Genomic DNA, 21,961 nt, shown 5'->3' on the forward strand with positions numbered 1-21,961 from the left:
CATGGTGCTTTTTTCCTAAAAAAAATGTTTAGGGGTACTCTCATTTTGACTCAAGAAAAACACCGGGAAAGGAAATGAAGCCACCATCCAAGGTGGTACCAGTGAAACTGACCAATCACCATGCTAGAGTCCAACTCCTACTTCACACATTAAACGCTCGCTTCCGTCTGAGACTCATGAAACATCGTGACAGGAAATGAGGCCGCTATCGGGGGTAGCAACGGAACTGATGATTCACCGTGCTAGAGAAGAAACAATTTTTTTAAAAAAACAATAGTTTCTTATCCAGTTAGATTCACAAAATGTTTAGGGGTATGTGTACCCCCAGAAAAAAGCACTGTGCCAGCACAATGCCAAGATGTACTGGGTGTGGGTCCCTACCATCCTGTGTTCATTGGCTCTCTCTGTACATCAGCAGCATCTGTGATCTATTACCAGCATAGTCACTGACTGGTGGGAATCGGGGCTGCTTCGCAATCATTGGAGGGGTGTCTTAAATTTACCTGCCATTTATCTATTTTCTGGCAGTGAGTTTCTCCACGTCTCTCCTGGCCTGACCTTGCATTGGATACAGCAACTATTTCACCAATGCAGTGGTGGCCTTTTCTCACACCCCCACACAGTGGAACATGAGTCTAGTATTACTCTGTCAGATATGCTTACAGAATTTAGCATAATGGAAAGTTGAATGAACACACCTGATTTGAGTCACAATGCTGGCTCCACTGTAGAGTAGGAACTATGCAGTAAGAAGGAGCAGGAAATTTGGTTGGGTTCCCATTTTTGTACTTTCCAAAACAACACACAAACCAAAATGGTTTTATTTAATGGAAAATGTGCATTAACCTGCATACAAGTGAAAGTATACTCAAATGCATTATAGTAGAGGAAAGTGCTTGCAAAAAAAATGTTCAAAAAATGTGCATGTTAGGCAAAATTGCATACATAAATCTGTCTTATGGGAGAAATGAGCACTAAAATGCTGATGAAATCCCATGAGCACCCTGTTAATTAAACAAAATCACAAACTGAGGCTGAAATGTGGCAAAATGAACTTAAAAATGGAAAAAGGAGAAACTGACAGAAACCAAAAATTGATAGAATTGCACATCTCTAGCCTGCAGCCAGCCTTAGCTTTAGCAGCTAGAGCAATTTGGGTCTAGCTTTAACAAATGCCATAGATTCTGTTTATAATTTTAATAGCATTTAGGCAAGAGTGCAAAAGAAATTATTTTTCACTTCAGGCCTTTCTCTCTGAAATTACTTGCCCCTACATCATGAACAAACTATTTACCAGAAGCCACGGGGTACCACCTAACCACTTTTGATGACGGTAGCAAAAATGGCCTGAGGTTTTAAAAACAAGGATAAGAGCAATAGAGACTTAGAGCAAATGTGGGGCTTGAAATCTCTCCTATAAATGCAGCCACACAGGTATATTTTTTTTTTTCAGTAACTGCAATTTTAGCACACTAGTGCTGTAGCAATTTACCAATAACTCATATTTGCCATTTTAGGAGAAAGATACAAGTTGTTATATGTATCGGAGCTACAAATGTAAATATAAAATACTACTTAGGGAGTTAAACATGAGCTAGGCAGCAGCAGGCAAATATTTGACGGGTTATTTAAAATTGCATATGAATTTCAACCTTACTTCTTCCTTGCCCCCTCCTGCTTGGGCTCTTGTTCAGTTGCTGCACCTCTTGTTCAACCTCTCCCTTTGGTTGATCAAGACCCCAGTATCCACTGAAGCTTCCTGCTCCATAGCAGAGGATGCAAACAGAGGGGAAAACCAGAATCTATGCTCCCCCTTCTAAACTGGCTGAATTTGGTGTGGATATCTCCTGCCCTTCAACCCAGGTTCTCCAGTTCTGTACCCCTCTCCAGTTCCTTCCTTCTTCTCTGTCAGAGCCTCCCAACCCAAGCCCAAGCCCAGCCCCATCAGCACTTCAGAGTTCATAACACCAGCTTCCTAACCTTTCTATCTCCATCTTCCCTGTTCTGCTCCTCTCAAGAGGTTCACAGTCCACCATGCCATTGTCAACGATCTTACCAACTTCCAGTTTTGATCCCTGGGCAGCCACAGTTTTTCAAAACAACCCCTTGATTCCCAGACCAGCTGGATTTTTAGTTTTTTAAACAGTCCATTTCCTTCACACATCACTTCAGCCAATCTTCTCCAGAGGATTCAACATCGCTACCACTGCAAAAGTCCTTTGTGCACTACAATATACTGAACTTTTGCATAATATCTAGGAATGGTTCCTTTAAATAACAGTATTAAACATGTAATAGCAAATCATTTGAGTTTTGCTCTCATTTCCAAATATTTGTTTAAATATCTATAACAATAATTGATTAGGATAAAACAGTACCCAAAATATGTACATCCAGGAATCTTTTAGCTATTTTAAACAATGCAGGAGCTAAAAACCCAAAGAAGAATAGAAATAAATGTGTCCAGAGCTCCCATAACTAATCCGACAAATAAATGTCTTTGGGCAACTCTGTGAGATGATATCTTTTATTTATGTCACCATAACATAGAAGGGAGCTGCACTTAACTGTAGGATTGTAAATGTTAACAATAAAAGAAGCATATTAAATGCTGTGCGAAGACTGTGCAGCTCCTAAGATACATCGTGGTGAGTTCTTATTTGTTTCCCAAATGCTAGCCATTGCATATAGGATTTAAATATTAACCGGTCAATCTTTTGTGGTGAAGCATGAAAAGGAAGCAAGGTATTTTAAAGAGTAGGGGAATTGCGTCTGGATTTTTATTTTTTAGATTTGTTGAGCTGTCAAGACTGGGACATAGTGATACATACCAGCACTTCAATTGCTGAGTGCTGCAAAACAGTGAGGGAGATAGTTTTGTACTGAGGTGTCTGCTATGTGAAGAACCTATTCTGGCTTTCCATGACATTTTTTTACACATTGCACTTTTGTCTATTTTTCATCCCTCAATTATTATTGTTAAACTTTTTGTACAGGGCAATGCAATGAACAAAAACAAAATCTGTGTGTCTATGTGTTTTTTAAATGACTTATTTCCATACAAATTTGTATGGGTGGGGAGGGTCAATTGTTAACCTTCTGTTTTCTTCCACTTATCCCTCCCTCTCTCATTTGCATATAAACACTTTTATCTGAATACTTAATGAATGTCTGGAGCTGGAATAATCCAAGACCCTATTACACCAAGCTCAAGTGGTAAAATCCCCAAGGCCAGCCCTTACAGGTTGTAATGTAGCATAGGCACCATCTCCCCAGGGCCCTGGGTGCCTGAGCACCACAAAATTTCCCATATAGGGGCCGGGCACCCACAAAATGCAGGGGCAGGTGTGTGGGCACCATGCCCCATGCAAAGAGTGCAGAGTTCGGACGGGGATGGTGGAAGAGAGAGCATGGAGTTTGGCGGGGGGAGAGACCAAAGAGTTTGGGTGGCAGGGGAAGAGAGAGCACAGAGTTGGGGGGGGAGAACACGGAATTTGGTTGAGGCAGGTGGGAGAAACAGCAGGGAGATCAAGTGGGGGGTGGAAGGGAAAGTGCGGAGTTGGGGGAGAGAGAGAGAAAGTGGAGCTCATGCCCCACCCCATGCTACTGTCACGAGCTCGTCCTACACTGGAGCAGGACCCTGGTAGAGACACATGCCCGGCTGGCATGTTCTCTCCCTCCTGGTCGTTCGTTTGGGAGCTTCAAAATCTTTCTTCAGCCCGAACATCACAGCGACTGATGCCAACAGACACCAGCACACTTAGGGATCCACAGAGTCTTCGCAGCTTGCCTAACAGACCTCAGCAACTCAGCATTTTGGCTAATCTACTTTATTTACATATAAACACACACAGAGCACTGCAACATGGCTCTCTCTTTCTCTCTAGCATCGGACAGCAAAGAGAAAAAGAACAAAGGATAATAGTCCCACTTCACGGAACACAGTAACACAAACATCCTGTCTCCATCACTTCCCACTTCGTGGAGTCAAAACATACACCGTCATGTGATAGACAAAAATCACATGACTGCAATCACAGAGCAGGAATTCTAACAGCTACAACATCATGACATCATGGTATGGGCGGGGCACGCTGGGCAGCCTAGTGTGGGGCCCACGTTGGCGCCGTTGTAATGTAACAAATGGCTTCAAGTTACAAGAAAGGAGATTCTGACTAAACATCAGAAAAAATTTCTGACTCCCTCAGGAGGTTGTGGACTCTCCTTCTTTGCAGGCTTTTAAGCAGAGATTGGATGGCCATCTGTCATGGATGCTTTAGCTGAGATTCCTGAATTGCAGCAAGTTGGACTAGATGAACCTTGGGGTCCCTTCCAACTTTACCATTCTATGATTTTATGATTCTATAGAACATTGAATAATGTTTAGGTCAGGTGTGCTTTCTGAAAAAGTAAAAGGTTGTACCCAATTTTCATTTACTGTTCAGTTTGATTCCCAGGGAAAGGCTTCTGTCAAAGAAAATGGAACACACTTGTAACAACTAATTGAACACAAAGTTTTTCTTCCTGTCTTCTACTGACTTCATTGTGACATTGATAAGATAGCACCTCTTCTCATGACTCCATTTGACATTGTCTTTGACATTGTACTGTTTTCAAGGGGGGGGGGGAATGCGTCTTGAGTTTTCACACCGAAACTACGTAATGATTTCCACCCAGGAGGTAATGGAGCATGTATATATAAGCAACGGACTGCACACTGAAGTGCACAATAAAACAACAACATGGCAGTAAAATATAACTATCCTCTTACCTAAATATGCTACATTGTTTACAAATTGCTTATAGAATATCCAACAAGAAGCATCAGTTAAGAACAAATGCACAAAACCCCTCTTCTGCAAACCATCTGTTTTCCCACCATATGCACATTCTGTTTAAGGTCAGCTTATATATGAAGTGCAAAACAGATTAAAAGGCTGCAATCAATGGAGCTTCACAAATGTCCTTCTATAGGAAAGGTGCTGTCTGGCAGACCCTGAGTGATTATGACATTACCTTACTGACATTTTATCCTGGGTTTAATTAAACGGGTGAGAGCACAAATCTGGTTCCACACATATATTCCAGCAGCAGAATACACACTTGTGATTTATTTATTTATTCAACCCAAATGACTGTTCTCTGAGATAGCCACCAGGGATACAGCCCCTCATGCGTTATGGATGATCCGAAGCTACAGCTGCCAGAGAGTCACACTCTAGAACACCAAAGTAGGAAAGTAACCTCACTTAACCAGAGCTGATTTTGACGTTGTCTGGGTTTAAATGCCTGTTAAATATATTTGTACTTTGTTGTCCCCAGAGATGTCCAGAGAGGGATCTCTGGGTGCAGATGTAATGCAGAGATGAGGAACTATTTCAGCCTGAGGGCCAGATTTCCTGGTGGGCAGCCTTCCAGAGACCACATGCCAGGGGTTGCTGCCGTCAGAGGCAAAAGTCAGTGGTCCAATGGATGTGACTCTTAAAGGACACTTAATGGCAGCAATGGGAGGCGGGTGGCACTGTGGTCTAAACCACCGAACCCCTTGGGCTTGCCAATCAGAAGGTCAGCAGTTCAAATCCCCTTGACAGGGTGAGCTCCTGTTGCACAGACCCAGGTCCTGCCAACCTAGTAGTTTGAAAGCACACCAGTGCAAGTAGATAAATAGGTAAACGACGTTTTCGCGTGCTCTGGTTTCCATCACAGTGTTCTGTTGTGCCAGAAGCAGTTTAGTCATGTTAACAACATGACCCAGAAAGCTGTCTGTGGACAAACACTGGCTCCCTTGGCCTGAAAGCGAGATGAGCACTGCAACCCCATAGTCGCCTTTGACTGGACTTAACCATCCAGGGGTCCTTAACCTTAACCTTTTTTACATGGCAGTCATCTTTTAAAGCCATCCAGGCTTGAAGTCATCACTATCCCTTGTGGGAATTGATTTCTAGAGATTGAACTGTGCATTCTGTAAAGAGGTGCTTTATTTTATTCATCCTGAATCGTCCAACATTCAGCTTCATTTGATGTCTGTGAGATCTAGTGCTATGTGTCAGGGAACTGTCATCGGAAGAACCGGTGGTGCAAGGGCTCCCAGAGGTTGAGAGAGACTTATCAGCGGAGGAGGGAACCAGCAGGGGGAGAGAAAGAGCTCCAAGGGAAAGCGAGTCAGAAGAATGGCTCAGAGACAATTCCAGCAAGAACAGCGGGGAGGTTTCAGGACCTCCTATAGGGACACCCACTCCTCACCAGAAACTGTCACGTAGAGAGTCCAGAAGACGTGTTTCCGTTAAGGAGCTGTTATGCTGGAAGAAATTCCGTAAACGCCCACTGTCGGATTCTGCCAGCGACTGACGGAGCCATGCTTATGGAGCTCCGTTACAGACAGTGGTTTGTGGACTTAGCCAAACACTGAGGGACTAGGATCTTTACGCACAAGCAGCTCAACATCCCATCACACTATGAGAGAAGGAGAAAATCTATTCTCTACCTACTTTCACCGCACCATGCAGAATTTTTATACACCTCTCCTCTTATTCACCTTTCCTTTAAACTTGAAAACTCCCAAATGTTATAACCTTTTCCTCATAGGGGAATTAACTTGAATTCTGAACATCAGAGATATTCTACAGCACAATGTATCATTGCAGGTCCCACTTGTTATTCCCTATTTAGCTGGATCTGTCCTTATTTTCTAGTATCCACCCCTGCTAAATCACTGTCCTTAATTTTGCTTTTTCAGTATGCCTTGTTAATCTTTTGGTATTAGGAGTTATTAGAGCTGTTGCAATTGTGCAGGGTTCAGCTCTTTTCTCAGAGTTACTAGAACTTCAAAGTCTGGAGAGAGGTGCCACAGATTTCAGGTCATAAGTCTGGAGCCTCTACCCCAAATGACCTCCACACAGGTAACAGTAGGCCAGTGGTGGCAAATCATAACATGCTAGGAAGTGCTGTGCTGGCAGCAGAGGCTGGAGCCCTGCATCACAACTCTAATGTAAGTAACTTTCCCAAAACATAGAGAGTGGCAGTGAGCTCAGTCAATAAAATTTAAGATTGCTGAGCTGCATCAGATACCTCTCTCACCACTCTGGTACCCTCATTGACCTGGCAACCCCAAAGGTGGCATCTGATTGTCTGAGTTCAATGCCTTCTTGGTGCTTTGGTGAGGTTTCGCTAAATACCATCAGTGGCAGGCAGCTGAAATATTATTGCCTGCTTTCCAAGCCACTCACTTATCAGTCACAGCTCTGACTTCCTCATTGGCTAAAAACACTGAAAAGTGGGGGCAGCCCGGCTGACTCCTTTAACAGAACTTGCTTAGAAGGCTGCATGTACATTATGCTTCATAACTTTCTTTCTAGAAAGGCTATATACTTCCTTTAAAAAGAAGAAGAAGGTTCAGAGTCTTGCACCCCTGTTCTAGGACGCCAAATAAGGCCTGCACAGGCATCAGGTTGGTAATCCCCAGCCTAATGATCGGTCTCTAATGATATTAATCTGGGAGCAGGGAGAATGAAAAGTGGAAATAATGCAACAAACTAAAATACTAGAGTTCTGCAATGTCAGTTCTTTGTTTGTAGTCACGTTTCAAAAGGATCATCTCGGTCAGTGTTCCTGTGTTGTTGGGGGTTGGACTAGATTACCCTCAGGATCCCTTCCAACTCTACAATTCTATGATTCTATGAACAATGTATACTCATAATTAAGGAGGCCCTCCATCTCAGGGGGCCCTAAATCGGGACATACTATGCATAACTATAAATTTGCCACTGAGCACTGTTCATAATGAAAGACATAATAGGCAACAGGCATCTTTTCCCTTTGTTGTTTAGTCGTTTAGTTGTGTCCAACTCTTCATGACCCCATGGACCAGAGCACGGCAGGCACTCCTGTCTTTCACTGCCTCCCGCAGTTTGGTCAAACTTATGTTCATAACTCCAAGAACACTGTCCAATCATCTCATCCTCTGTTGTCCCCTTCTCCTTGTGCCCTCCATCTTTCCCAACATCAGGGTCTTTTCCAGGGAGTCTTCTCTTCTCATGAGGTGGCCAAAGTACTGGACGCTCAGCTTCAGGATCTGTCCTTCCAATGAGCACTCAGGGCTGATTTCCTTCAGAATGGATAGGTTTGATCTTCTAGCAGTCCATGGGACTCTCAAGAGTCTCCTCCAGCACCATAATTCAAAAGCATCAATTCTTCGGCGATCAGCCTTCTTTATGGTCCAACTCTCACTTCCATACATCACTACTGGGAAAACCATAGCTTTAACTATACGGACCTTTGTTGGCAAGGTGATGTCTCTGCTTTTTAAGATGCTGTCTAGGTTTGTCATTGCTTTTCTCCCAAGAAGCAGGCGTCTTTTAATTTTGTGACTGCTGTCACCATCTGCAGTGATCATGGAGCCCAAGAAAGTAAAATCTCTCACGGCCTCCATTTCTTCCCCTTCTATTTGTCAGGAGGTGATGGGCCCAGTGGCCATGATCTTTGTTTTTTTGATGTTGAGCTTCAGACCATATTTTCACCCTCTCCTCTTTCACCCTCATTAAGAGGTTCTTTAATTCCTCCTTGCTTTCTGCCATCAAGGTTGTGTCATCTGCATATCTGAGGTTGTTGATATTTCTTCCAGCAATCTTAATTCTGGCTTGGGATTCATCCAGCCCAGCCTTTCACATGATGAATTCTGCATATAAGTTAAATAAACAGGGAGACAATATACAGCCTTGCCGTACTCCTTTCCCAATTTTGAACCAATCAGTTGTTCCATATCCAGTTCTAACTGTAGCTTCTTGTCCCACATAGAGATTTCTCAGGAGACAGATGAGGTGATCAGGCACTCCCTTAAGGCTATCTTAATAATAATAATAATCAAACCATGTTATCGGTATCTGTGGAGGCTATTTTCTCAAGCAAAGGGAAAGGGGAAAATAACAGACATATTTTCTACAGCAAAGTCATGTTTTCCTGTTCGTTTTTTAAAGAACAAACAAGAATAAAAAAGGAGCCCCAGCTTTCAAAGCTACTATGTCTTCACCCTCCAAAGCTCTTAAAGAAAATTACACAAAATGACTCCTATTAATTCAGTGAGCACAGCGCTCCAGCTAACTTTCTGGCAAGAATTCAGTCACCCTTGGAAAGTTATGCCCATTGCTGAGTAAAACAATTTCTTATGCAGTGAATCTTGTCATTAGAGTCAAATATATGGCATCATAGTTAATCCATAGCCTCGCATAGCTAAAGTGAGCTTGGCTTGTCATTGGCTATACCAAGGTTCAGTGCTGCACTGAATATTCACTGTGTTTGATTTTCACTCTAAGCATGCCTTTCTGGAAGAGACTTTTTCAATCAAAGCACAGCATCCCTATATAAAAGAAGAAATGCTCATTTCAACATTCCTGGTGCCTCATTTCATATGACATTTTCTGTTTGTTCACCCTCTGCTGACATCACATGTCAACAAATCTCAAGCTTTCTGAATCAACTAGGCTTTTTCTCTCTTTTTCTCTCCCTTTTCACAATAGCTCCCTTTGATAAGGTGAGCTGCTTTTCTTTGCCCTTTTTACATTTCCCGATGTTCACTTTCTGTGCCTCAGAAACTGGATGTCCAAAGTAATGAGAAGTCTGAAAAGCCCATGTGAGTTTTGGGTTTTGCAGTGAGAGGCTGGTAAGTGAAGAAACTTTAGATGTTTTGTGTCATTGTGTCAGTCCTAATGGCAAATATGGTAACCCATTACCAAACAGCATAGGCCAGAGGTAGCCAACATGAGAGCTTCTTGCTGTTGTTAGACTCCAATTCCCATCTCCCCTGAGTATTGGATATGTTGCCTGGGGCTGATGGGGTTTGGAGTCAGAGGCAGTTTTGGGGTAGCATGACTGGTTCATCCACACTAGGCACCAAGCTGCCTGCCACAACAATGCTGTAGAATGGAGCATGAGAGGCAGGGTTGCCAAATTTTAGTGTCACACAGGGCACCACTGAAATTTGAGGTCCAAAAGTCCAACCACATGTGGAGGGCATCCTGCTGGATATCTGTAGCTTAGAAGGTGTTGCACTGTGGCACATAATGCCATCGGGTCAGTAAGCATCAGCACATAAATTACATGGCTCAAGACATACAAATAGATCCGAAGCCTTGCTAGAACAGGTCAAAGGCTCATCTAGTCCCCTGCCCTGTACTAAGCAGCAATTGGCATGTAGTGCTTAGTACTTACAGTCCTACTGTCATTAAGACAGTAGCCCTATTTGGCTATGCATTCCTCATGCAATTACAATTGCATAAGGGAGACTCTGCGTCATCACTGTGTCCTCACCAGTTCCCCCACTCCACCCCAATCTGCTCACTTTTGCTTCTGGTCCTGCCAACGATTGGAATGTGGCCCCTGGAAGGTTGCTGAGAAAGGAATGTGAATAAATTTCCCAGCCATTGTTTCCCACCCAGCACCAAAGGTTGGTAGCTTCACCTGCAGGTTTTATTCCCAAACAGAAGAATGATGTCCTCCAGCTCAGCCCTAATCAGGCAATTAACATATCATTTGGACAATTAACATTTAGGCAACATCAGCACCATACATTTCAAACACTATAATACCACTTTACCAACCATGGCTTCCACCCAAAGAACCCTGTAGTTTGTTAAGGGTACTAAGAGTTTTGGAGAGAACCCAATTCCTCTCACTACATTTCCCAGAGCTCCTGAGGATTGAGGGCCTGGGGCAGGTTGGAGGGCCAAGCACATTCTACTAACAGCTCTCAGCACCCTTTACAAATCACAGTTCCCACGGTTGAAGTGGGTTGATAAGGTCACCCAGGGCTCTTTTGGGAGAAAGCCCATGGTATAAATTTAACAAATAAATAAATGTGTGATGTGGATTTGACCCTGGTGTGCAGGAGTGGGCTGAAAATTAATTAGTCACATAGCCTACGGTGATTTCTACTTCATATTTGCGTTACATTATTACATTATGTATGTTACATTATGTACAATAATGTCACCCGGATCTGTGTTGCTCTTTTCAGAATATAATTAATTCCAAATTATTTTGTCAAGTTTTCAGCTGAAAAACAAGTAGCCAGTACCCATCCCCTCGACACTATAATAGGCTATGTAAAGCAAAACAACAATCCAAAAAAAGTTGGCATCAGCAATGTCGGATATCTTTTTCTCTCCCACGGAGAAATGTTAATGCCAGCTAAATTCCAACAACTCCTCTAGTTTTTCCTCACCGTTTTTCAAAATACCATATTTCATGGCTGCAATCGTCCAGTAATTACTGCTCAGGGAAGCCTTTCCATAAAGCTCTCCTTTGGAATGCAGAGCTCCTAAAGTTATAGTATAATATGTCTTCTAGTTATGAGATTTGTAAAGGGATTTCAGGCATAGAACAGACAAGGTGTCAAGATGATAAATTTATAATGAGGAGCCGTAAGGGAGGAGTTTGCATATTCCTACTTGGCTTTGTGAACCTGAAATATGTCGAAGGTAGCCAAGAAAGCACAGCCTGAGCTATCAAATTTGTACATTTATAAGCAGTCTGTTGGATATTAATAGCAGGCTCAGTACCCCTGACAGCCTTGACTATTCACACTGATCAGCAATTATTTCAGAAAGACAGCCCCACAAGGTACTCTTATTTTGACAAATGCCTTGACAAGTCTTCTATATTTGGTTCTCTGTCTAACAGGAGATTCAAGGGCAGGACCTTCAGGCTACTTGCACCAGGAGCCTGAAGGCAGTTCGGGTGCAGTTCTCACTAAGGCTCGCTTGGAGGGACATAGGAAGCTACTATTGGTCCATCCAGTTCAGTACTGTCTACACGGACTGGCAGTGGCTCTCTGGGCTTCCAGACAAGGTTATTCCTTAGCCTTACCTGCAGATGAGGTGGATCCAACCTGGGACATTCTACTTCCCTTGTGAAAACTCCCTCTGGATAGTCCACACTTTTGCCTCTGTAGAACAGGAAACAAGAACACTTAAGTGATATTGGTATGGGAAATAACTATCATTCTATTTCAGTGACGGCCCCATCTACAAACAGCAGCAGACAATTCTAGCGGTTTGTGTATGGTTTCACCCGGATAAGAAACCACGGATACTGTTTTACCCAGAGCTCTGAATACTTCAGGGGCAGGTGGATGGCTGCAAAGAGGTTATACTTACTGAGGAATTTATTTAAATACCCTTTTTTTGTCCACCTGTCACCATAAGTTCCCCAGCAGGGTTACAACAATATGAAAACAAATAAAAGTTTCAAATGAAAACAGAAGTGGGTCCTACGAAGCAAAATACCTTAACTGTCAAATGTCAGGGTAAAGAGGTGTGGGAATATTGACTTTCCAAAGGCCCATGCAAAATGGGACTGTGATTAGGGGCTCGCTCTTGAAGGAATAAAACATAAAGAATTCTCAGTGCACCCAGAAGACACAACTTTTGAAATCACAGCAGCAATTCCCTTACATTACATATGCTTTTCTCTCCACTGTATAAACCAGCTTGGCTCTCTTCTTATCCACTTGAGATATTAAATCCACGTCACTTTCTCTTCTCCCCAATTCTTAAGTCTCTTATTACCATCACTACCAGTTTGTGCACACTCTGCTCTTGCTAGAGGCAGCAGAATGTGTTTTTTTTTTTTTTTTTTTTTGAGGGGGGAGGATACGTCTCACAAATGAGTCGAGATTATGCTCAGTATACTGGCCCAAGTTCAAGCCTCTGAAGGAATCAGAGCTCTATTATCTCAACTCTGCAATTCTAGAAAACAAACTGTCTGCTTAGTGCTAACCCTTCAGATAAGAGAGTATAATGTTCTCTTGGACATCAGATAAAAAGTAAAAAGCCTTGCAAAGAATTTAAATAGAACATACCGGAATGTGTGAAGAAAGAGATCTCATTACAGCAGGTGCATTTCATAGATCAAAGGGAAAATATCACAGAATGCTAAACCTTAAGGCTAAGGAGCTAATCTAAGAAAAAATGATAAAGGTATTTCAATTTGGCCCAAGAAACTGGTCCATAATGGACTACTGTAAGTTTGTGTCTTTCCCTTCAAACTCTGCAATGCACACACACAAACACAAACACAAACACAAACACAAACACAAACACACACTCACCCCAACACTGCTTTCATACTTGCTTAGTCTTTTGCTACCATTAAGTTATCCCTTTTTCCCCCAAGCCAATTTTAAAGGCCATTTCAAGAAGATACTGGATGATTTCAGACTGACTTATTGCTCTTGGGAGAATGAAATGGGATTGCGTCAATCTTTACTAGCACAAGGTGTTTGTATGTGGTGGGGGTGGAAAGTTGCCTAAGTAACCAGGAAACATGTCGAATTGGATGTCCCCATTCTGTGATATGACACAATATCCTAAGCATGGCTGCCTTTCTCAAAAGAGATTGCCGTTCATCAGGGTAACCTTAAGTGTGCCTTGAAACTCATTTGCTCTGCTCCTGCAGAAATGGACCAAGACAGAAAAAGGAAAGAAACAAATAATTGTGTGTTTGCAGTGGCCCCGATAAAGCACCTTTTCCAAACACGTCTAAAATCAACTGTAGGACTGGAGGTTATAGACTTAAAGCCAGGAGCCAACAGAGGATATGTGAAACTGGTAACATTTAATCATCTTTAACAAATAGAGAATGCCAGCACTCTGGAAAAGGATTTACTCTATCAGAAGGACTATATGTATTATGCAATTCTGCACAGGTATTGATGAGATATGGGATTTAGTACTGGCCACCGCACTCAGCAACCTAAAGCTCTTATTTTCTATTTGATTGTTGCATGTCAAGACTCGCCGCCCCCCTAAAAACTCCTTGTAACTTTGAGCTCTTCCACCAGAATGAGGTGGAACTAGCAAGGGGCATCTCCAGACCTTTTCTTCTTGATTCTGTGCTAGTTTTATCTAGCTAGCCCCAGCAACAGAATAGAAAGTGACAAAATCCTCTCTGTCTCTCTGTCTGCCTTCCTTCATAAGGAAGATTTTCAGAACAAAACAAAACAAAAAATATATAGAATATATTAAAAGACACCATACCTGTTGAACCATGAACAGGGAAATTTACCGCTCAATAATGGGGCGCTCAATTCTAAAATAATTATACACGTCTCCTCTCCCTGGATAAATTCATTGAAATGATACCCTACTCTGTTTCTCTGCCCACAAATGTAGTGAAGAGTATTGAGGGGCCTTTTGCACAGAGCTCAGATAAAAACATACCAACAGCAAGAGGACCAGTACAAATAATATTTGTAAAGACCTTGAAGGACAAAAAGATATTCACCCGGTGATGAGAATAGGTGCCAGATCAGCCCCACCCCCAGAAGAAGACAAGGCACTGAGGCCATAAAGACCCCCTCTTACATCAGACTTACCTAAGAAATTGGTGTGCCCAGAAGAGGGTCTCCAACATGGTCTGGCTTCTCCTAAATAACAGCTTTGCTCCTAGCAAGCATGTCAAATGATACATTAACCACAAATATAAAGGCAACCTACACAAAGTCAGGAAGGCAAACTGTACACAGGGATGGGGAGAAATTTTATTCTGGTTCCATTTAATAACAACAACAACAACAACAACAACAACAACAACAACAATTTATTTATACCCTGCCAATCTGACTGTGGGCAGCTTTCAACAAAAGATTAAAATACAATAATTCATCAAATACTAAAAACTTCCTGAAACAGTGCTACCTTCAGATGTCTTCTAAAAGTCAGATAGTTGTTTATTTCTTTGATATCTGATTGGAGGGCATTCCACAGGGCGGGCGCCACTACCGAGAAGGCCCTCTCCCTGGTTCCCTGTAACCTCACTTCTCACAGTGAGGGGACTGCCAGAAGGCCCTCAGCACTGGACCTCAGTGAATCTACCTATTTTGAACTTTTTGAAACAATATGTGAACCAAATGCAGCCATCTTTTGAAATTTACTCTTCTCTGAATTTTGCAATGCAGTTCTGCAGCAAAGTACCGTAATGTGTACAAAATTGCAGGAAAATGTTGAATAAAATGTGCATAAAAATGACTATAACAGAATACAACAATGGTTTGTGTTAGGGATAATTGCTTTGGGGAAACTGTATATTAGGAGAAATCCGCACTAAAGTCCTGGTGCAGATATGAGGAGAGCTGAATTGAAGGGTGAGAAAATGAGAAACAGAGAGAAATTTTAAATGATGGATTCATCCATCCCTATGGACATATCAGTCCTCTATACTTTCTGTGCCCAGAACCAAGGCTAGCAACACACACACAATGTAAATGAAGATTAAGCTAAGAAGCGCATTTTTGTTTGATCTTTCTATTATGCTTGGTTTTTTTAACAAATACAGTACAATACAACAGCTAACAGAATAAAGAGAACTAGCAAACAATTGGGTCACAGATTTATAAAAGTGTATCCGCCCAATGTAAAAGCATGGCACTTTTACCCCTGTCCCTTTGTATACGGTGGAATTGCCTACAATTTAGCCAGCCACAATGTGGGAAAAATAGTTATTGGCAGAATAAATCCCTCCAGATCTTTCCCAGTGTTGGTGGATTCAACAAAGCTATCGCATTCTTTGTAAGTGAGCAGGTCTCTGTTTGTCCTTCAGCAATGCTTACTGGACTCATCAGCCTCTCTGGAAGGCCAAGTTCTACACTCTGTTGTATCATGCATTTAATGAGAGTTTCTCCAGTGCTTAGCAATGTCATTCCATGCCACCAATAAGAGAAAACGTACGAATTCTTTGGACCTGATATTTGGATTAGAACCTTCAAACATGCCTGACAAGGCCAATCCAGCTGACAGCACAATAGTTCATCCAATAATCCATGTTTACAATGGCCTGGCCGGCCAGCTTTATTGTATGAACTACTTTTAAACATTGTCGTTTTCGTCTGCGCATGTCCCCTTATGGGCTTTGCTCTGGGCAAGCACCCTCTTTTTACTGACTAATGCATGCTCTAATGTGGATGGCTCAGAAGATCTGCCTTCCAAATATAGCCCCTTGCTGCCTAAAAGCCATAACTCCACCAGCAATAAGTACCAGCAGATTATTTTATAGTCTTTTAACAGAGCGGCCCTACTCAATAAACTCCAATGTTCCTTCTAATTAGGAGCACTTAAAGCCCGAAACCATGTGTTCCGCTGCTTTTTAAAATATCAGTATTTTAAGGGCTCCCGACTATAATTACTGCTGTAGGTTTAATACAACGAAGTTAATGGTATTCAAGAGAGTTTTGGTGGAGGCAGGTTAAAGACCATCATCCAGCATCATCGAAGTCCTGCTGCGGGAAATGCCTGGAAAATAATGGATTCTTTATAACTCCAAACTGTTCCTCGGTCTGCTCATTCATTTTAATCTGCTTAAAGTATCTTAGCCAGTGTCAACATCTTAAGAACTGCTTCATCAGCTTATCTGCCTTGCGAGGGAGGAGTACAACTCGGGACATTGTTGCTGGAGAACACAGTATTAGTCACACCATAAGAAAAGACAACATATCCAAAAGCGGTAAACATTTGCGGAACCAAGAATGGGGAGATTTAGGGTGAAATCCCAACTCCCCGTTGCTGCCATAGGGGCTCTGTGGAGCAATGGAGCCATGTTCAAGTCTGCAGCCCTGCTGTTCTCAGAGACAGCAATGGAAGGGATGAGAGGCATATCAGGCCTGATGCTGGTCAGCACCACTTGTGAGATTGACTTGGGATCCAATGGATTCCAGACTGGCTCAAAGTTGCCTCCTCTGTGCCCTTGGAACAACTCATTTCAGGGCTTTCCATCAGGCTCTGCTGGAAGGAATACAATCAGTGAGCCACCCACCTATACAAATATTCAGTGCTATTTTTTTACTGTCTAAAATAACATTTTTATGTATTTTCCCCTAAAATAAGAATTTTGTAAACTTTTGGGGTGGGGGCAAGCAGAGAATGGTATCACAAAATTTGGAGATATGAACAGTCTAAAGTATACCTGCATTCCAATGTGTGCAATAGTCCTGGATAGGGATGTCAGAGGATTCTGACGAAAACTGCCAATATTCACTTACTTGCCCTATGTTTGGAATGAAAATCAATTCAGTGAATATTATTGGTATTTGCTACCATTGTTGTTTTAGTCAGCAAATGATACATAATCAGTTGTGGTTCCCCCAACTCATCGCATTTGCATTACATTTCCTTTGCGCTAAAATGAATGGGATGGATTAACAATTTTGTACATTACATAAGTTACGTAATTTTGCCACAGCAGAGAATGAGACAAATAAGGCAGAATACGAACTGCAGTGGAATGGGAACAGTGCTACATGCAGTGAATACAGGGTGGAATGCAAAATGTTGTCTTTTTACATCACTAGACCTAGATGTGTGAGTTATGCTGGTTTGCTTAACAAAAACCAGACCTATCAAAATTATCTTCCATCTGTAACCTGTGCAAAAAAAATATGAACAAGGAATTGACAAATGCAATGCAGGCTGCTGATCCTTGAAGACAGCTTAATATAGAGGCCAATTCTGCAGCTTCCTCTCACAAGCATTGCATATGCCTGTTCCTAGACTTCAGGTAGCCCAAAGACTTATAAAGAAAGCAAAATAGATTTCATTTCTTAAGTGTCACTAAAATAGAAGCTATTAAATACAAATATTAGTTACTTCCTAACTACAAACAAACCCATGATTGGAAGGGACTGAGGTAAGCAATATTCCATTTATTTATTTATTTATTTGGAATGAATTGAACTTTGTCTCTCCTAAACTGAAAAAAAAAAAGATTAGGTTCTGAAACCAAGCTAGATACACACATTTCCCATTACTAGGCTTTCCCATGTGATTCTTTTATTTACTGGTAGTTTGGGAGATATCAACTATCTTTCTATAGAAAAAAAAACCTATTGATTTATATGATGCAGTGTGTCACTGTTTCATGCTGTTCTTTATAGGGGAGGTGTCACTCATCTCTAAAAATGGGTAGAGCTTCAATAGTTTGCATCAGCCAAGGAGCTGGTCTGTGGAGCTGTGGAGCTGGTCTGTGAGGTGTGCCTTATATATTGTAGTCAATCCCCAACATTCTCTGTCACACTCTTAGAATCCTAATATTCCATCATGCTTTTAATATTATATCAAGTAACAGAATCCAGGCTAGGGGCATGCGCACAAGGGTGCCTTTGATGTTTATAGTTTCTATTGAAAGTAAATACCTTGTACTCTGAGATTCAACTGAGAAGAGGCATAATATGCCCATTACCCTAGATATGAAGTCCACCAGGGACAAGTTAAGCAGAAAGCAGCCACATGTTCCCCTGCTGTACAACACACACCCCAACCATTATGGAGCAATATGTGGAAAACATAGAAGTGGGGCAGCCATCTGAGAGAAAGGTTAGTAATGGCTGCCCCACTTCTATGTTTTCTACATATGGTCCATCATGGTTGGGGTGGGTGTGTACGTGCGATTCATGCAATACTGATAAAAACTTAAAACTTAAAACTCATATTAGAGATATCAGTTTTAATGAAGATTGGTTATTCTGAAATAAAAACAAATGCATTTTGGCATAGTAAACAAGAGCAAAGGCAAAGATGAAGCAAGAAGTCGCTTTTACGACTGCAAACTTTGCCCTGCATGGCATCAATTTCTGAAATAGAATTTCAAAGAGTTAGATCATATCAGAATGTAAAATGGAACAGCCTTCACTTCAGGCCTTGCTTATTGCATCATTCATTTTGGCTATGCAAAATGAAGCTGTACAAGAATGATGAGCTTTAGATTTTGTCCCAGATAAACTATAGTAAAATAATAAAGCCTCTTGCTATTCAGAAGGCCTGAGCAAAATTTTAGGAAGCATACCAGCATCAACATCGGCTATGATGAAATGTGTTTTCAAGGCAGTATTTGCCTTTGTTTTCCTTTCCCCAAAAGAATAAGAAAATATCCTAGAATCAAAAGAACTAGAACGAACCATATATACACAATTCAATTTGTGTGCTGCCTTTCCACAGTTCAAACCATGTTTAAGGTGGCTTACAGCACAAAAAATACATAAAATACATAACAAAAGTAGTCGTAAACAATAATAAAAACATTAATAAATATACTACCTAACTTGTGGTGTAGGAAGGGGTGGGGGTGTGTGGCGCCCCGGGTGTCATCACTGAGGGGGGTGACAAAAAAGAACACCCACACCCACCGCACGCCCCTTCTTATGCCACTGTGGGAGCACTCTCCCCTTGAGTGATTTCCAGAAACCAGGAGCATTGCTGCCTCCAACTTTAAGGCTAGTAGCCTTAAAGGCTAGTAGCCTTCAACAGCCCTCTCCTCCATGAATCTGCCTAATCCAGAGGTGTAGCTAGGTAAGGTGGGGGGCACTGGGCGCCACACCGTGGGGCCTGCAGCATGCCTGAGCCACACGTCTCTCCTGAGCAGGAGTCGGATGTTGATCTTTTCACCCCTCCCATTGACAGAATCTCCTGATCTGATGTTTTGAGAAAGGAGGGGGTGGAAACTGCCCCTCTACTCTTCTGCTCCTGACTGACTGCCTGACTCTGTGTGTGGAGAGAGTCTTGTCTATGTAGTGACCAGCTGGCTGAGTGGAAGATGTAACACTCATGCAAGCCAGTAGTTCATTAGTTTGTAGCAGCTATTAGAAATAAAAGGAGTTATGCTTCACAGCTAGCTTCCGCGTTATTTATACTCTGCATGAGTCTGGTGCTCACAATGCACAGTTGTGGGTCCAGTGCATTGGGACCTGCTTTCCAGGATTGGAAGGTCTCTGAAAGCGCTCCAGTCGCCTAGCCCAGTCGGGGCAGAACCAGTTATTGAGCCCAGTCGCTGACATCAGTTGAAAGGCATACTAACAGCAGCGGGAGGACTGCCTGCAAGCTCTGCACTGCTTTTTCAAGCAGCGCGGGCTTGCGTCTGCCCATCGCCTCAGCCGCCCTACAGCTGAGGGGGCGGCTGCAGAGAGGCTCCACACAGTGCGCCCTGCCTTGGCTTGCCCCGCCCCCAGCTGCAGGACACGCATGCTGCCCCGGACACCCGAGTGGCTAGCTACATCACTGAACCAAATTGAAAAATTCCCACATAGTAACATCTATAATAAAGACACAAAAAGCCAGCAGCGGCAACAACAACAACCCCCCAAGCAACCCCCCAGCCCAAAAATCTGTTCAGCAGTCTCAGCTTTAATGATGATGATGATGATGATTTATTATTTATACCCCACCCATCTGGCTGGGTCCCCCCAGCCACTCTGGGCGACTTCCAACTAAACACTAAAATACAATAACCTAGTAAACATTAAAACCTATTGAACCTATAAAACATTCCCTAAACAGGGCTGCCTTTAGATGTCTTCTAAAAGTTTGGTAGTTATTTTTCTCCTTGACATCTGGTGGGAGGGCGTTCCACAAGGCAGGCGCCACTACCAAGAAGGCCCTTTGCCTGGTTCCCTGTAACTTGGCTTCTCGCAGCGAGGGAACCGCCAGAAGGCCCTCGGAGCCGGACCTCAGTGTCTGGGCAGAACGATGGAGGTGGAGACACTCCTTTTATAGCTGGAGTCATTCAGGGCCCAGCTCTCCCAGTCCAGGTGGGAAAAGGCCTGCAAGGCAGGTCTTTCAAGACTCTGGCTGGCCCTCAGTTTCAATGCAGAAGCCCAGATAAACCAAAGTAATTCAATGTAACCACGTTAACAGCACAGAGGTTGGATTCCAACATGGATATACCTCTAGGAGATGATCTTATGCCCGTAGAAAGTAATCTTGTGATGTGACATATCCTAGTTCCTGATTGCATCTGCCCCCAACAATAGAAAATGTTGTAACAGCCAAATTTGTTGGGGACCATAAAGATGCTTTTTTATACTCCAGGTCATCATTTGTTAGAAATGACAATAAAAGTTTTTGTTTCAAAAACCTTACCTTGCTTGTGATAATGGTGCAGCAATCTGGGGTAGCTCCAGTAGAGAAGAATTGGATAAAATCCAAAATAAGCTCCTATGTGCATTATAGCCTCCATATATTACACCTCGTGCATTACTAAGAATGAAAATAGATCTCCTTCCATTAATAGCATGTATTCATAAATCTGTGATCCTTTACCGGAAGAAAGAACACTAACGTCAGACCAACGTTTCACAAAGTTATGTTTCTGGATCTGCAGAACAGAGAAAGCAGGGCACAACTTTGTAACAGTTTAATGCTGAGTTATTCAATTCCTCTGTAATGTCACCTAAGGGCATTTCTGACCATAAGACCCACAATGTAAATTTTGCTGATGATACAAAAATAGACTCTGAATATATGAAGGAAAAAAATCTTAGCTCTTAGTTTGGTATATTAAAATTAAATCTGGCCATAAAAGGGCTGCTTATCTGTGGGAATTAACTTTCCCCATTCTTAGACATGTGTTTACTTGGCTTAGAATATTTGACCAGCAAATCTTTTAATAGGTCAGCAAATGACCATCTTTGTGTCTGCAGATTAGGCCAAAGTGAAGACATTGTGCACTATATCCTTGATTAACCTTTTATAAAATTCAGCAAGTGATATCTTTTTTTATTCTATTCATTTCAGAATTTTCTAGAAAGTTAGTCAGTCGTGATTTCAAAATTAGATGGTTGCTGTCACATATAAACAAATTTCTTGCCTATAGTACAGCTTTGGATACCTTTGATGAAAAATGTCACAGTCATAAGAACTTAAGAAGACCCCTGCAGGATCAGGCCCAAGGCCCATCTAATCCAGCCCCCTGTTATCACAGTGGCCAACCAGATGCCCATGGGATGCCAGCAAGCTTTGTTCTGACCCAAAGAGTGTTGAAAGCCAAGGGGAGTTTCAACTTGAATTTCTGAAAATGTACATGTTTAACTTACTTTGGAATTGCCTTGTTTGTTTTTGTGAGTTTCAGTGTATTGGCGGCTGCTTTTTTTTGGTCAGCAGTCTATGGAACTTTGCTGATAGATGGCTATTTAAAATAAACAAACAGC

The 21,961-nt window shown here is 42.2% G+C and overlaps 1 long non-coding RNA gene across 1 annotated transcript in view; it reads right to left on the bottom strand.

Moving 5' to 3' along the window:
* Positions 1–21,087, bottom strand: part of LOC310762517 — a 38,248-nt gene extending 17,161 nt beyond the window's left edge. Inside the window, exons 1-2 of the long non-coding RNA XR_014548053.1 lie at positions 20,895–21,087; positions 11,860–11,938 (exon numbers count right to left, since the gene is read on the bottom strand). This is a non-coding gene — a long non-coding RNA (uncharacterized lncRNA). The remainder of the gene's footprint in view (positions 1–11,859; positions 11,939–20,894) is intronic.
* Between the last annotated feature and the right edge of the window lie 874 nt (positions 21,088–21,961).

This window comes from Podarcis filfolensis (genome assembly GCF_964270895.1).
Source record: "Podarcis filfolensis genome assembly, chromosome: 5".
Classification (NCBI taxonomy): Eukaryota; Metazoa; Chordata; class Lepidosauria; order Squamata; family Lacertidae; genus Podarcis; species Podarcis filfolensis.